The following is a 1,955-nucleotide window of genomic DNA, read 5'->3' on the forward strand; positions in this document are numbered from 1 at the left end:
CCAAATTCGTAGATGAAACCAAAAAGATGTCACACAGCCGAGAGGAGCAGTAACCCACTTCTCCTCTTTCACTTCTCAAGGGTATAAAGTTCCTTGAGGCTTAGCCCGAGTGACAAAATCTTGATTCCAAGAGAGGTGTCTTTGGATTCACTTCCCAATTTTTATACTCCGTCGGAATGTTGGAGTTGAGGTCGTCCCAAGGGGTGATGGAATCCCCAAGCAGGCCTCCTAAAAAGTGTAAAACAAGACCACATACATGATCTTGGGCTTTAAAAGACACGCATTTATTCCAATTTATGATTTAGATTTTGTAAGCTATGATTGAAGACACTTGTGATTATGGCATACAATGTTCATTCCAATTTGACAGCATCGTCAGCATAATGAAAGTCGAGAGATCGTCAACATAAGAAATGCGAGTGTCATTGAAAATGCGTCCAAACCATGCAATGTTCATTGATTTTTAGGCATTCAAGATTGAGTGTGAGTTTGTTTTAAGCCCAAAACAAAGGTGTGTGAGATTCGATTTCAAGCGCACACCCGGAGGCCCTCCACGTCAAGATTTGTCCAATTTTAGTGCCCAAACTTGAAGTGTGATTGATTTAATCTAGAGTTTTGATCATTTAAGAATTTTGATAAAGTTAAAGCAAACATTCAAAGACCAAGTGAGTGAGTTAGATTGTGGAACATTTAACACCTTTTTCAAGTAGGCCCATCTCCATAAATGGCACTGAGATTGCAACCAATGGTTAATATTTGATGGGTGATTAGAAAAGAGGTGAGTCCAAGGAACTACTCAAATTGATTTTTGCAAATTTGTATTTTAACTTAACAAGGTTTCTTAAATGTCCAAAAATCAAACTTTACCTAGATTGCATGTGGAAAAGAGATTTGTTTTGTTCAATTTTTAGAAGCTCCAAATGAAGTGTTTGATATTGCAATGGTTAATTGATCCTTGGCATTCAAGATTGGGTTTGTTGTTTTAATCATGCATTCAAAGAAAATTTGATTTTAATCCATGGCATTCAAGAGTGATTTTAGCAACATGCATTCAAAGACAAGTGGTTAAACATTCAAGTGTTTTCTTTTGAGCATTCAAGATTGAGATTTTGTGTGTTGTTTTAAGAACTTTGAAGTGCTTTTTTTTAACCTTAGATCATTCAAGATTGTTTTGGACTCAAAAGTGAAAATGACTCTTTGGACTTTGGTTTTCATTCAAGATTTTGTGTTCTAGTTTGCATATTTTAAGCCCAAAAATGATATTCCTAGATTGTTTTGATGCATGAAAAACCTAAGAAACATTCAAGATTTTGCAATAAGACATTTGTTTGGAACAAATAACAAAGCTTTTAGGACAATTTTTGGCAACCATTTAGGACTCTTAGTTTTCATGAGATTTTTTAAAAGAACTTTAGTGTGCACTTAGTGTTGATTTTGAACCTTTTGAAATGGAAACTTGAAGTTCTTTTTAAATTCCCAAAAATGAAGTGTTCCTAATTTTGCATGAATGCATCTAAAACCTTGATGTTACAAGGATGCAAATGATTAGATTGGTTTAGTTTCACTTGTTAAAAGATTTTTTCTTTTTTGCAAATTTTTAATTTTTCAATGGATTTAAGTATGATTTGGGGGTTCATTTTAAGCACTAAAAAGAAGTGTGTATGTTTTTTGCTTCCTTAAAAAAAAATGGTCAAGATCTCCCACAAGAAGAAGAAGAAGAAGTCGATGGAGTAAGAAGAATATAGACAAGAAGAGGAAGAAGAATTTCAAGTTCTTTGTCCACCTATAAGCTTGAAAAATCTGCAAACACTATGAGATAGATTATGAGTTCCTTTGTCTTCTTCATGCTCATGTGGACCTAAAAAACCAATTTATACAATCCTACCAATCACAAAAAAAAACAAAATTAGCCAAAATTAGCAAATGACATACAAAACTTGACTAAAAAAGCTAAT

This window comes from Cupressus sempervirens, chromosome 5 (genome assembly GCF_028749045.1).
Source record: "Cupressus sempervirens isolate cs-2001-9-10 chromosome 5, ASM2874904v1, whole genome shotgun sequence".
Taxonomy (NCBI): domain Eukaryota; kingdom Viridiplantae; phylum Streptophyta; class Pinopsida; order Cupressales; family Cupressaceae; genus Cupressus; species Cupressus sempervirens.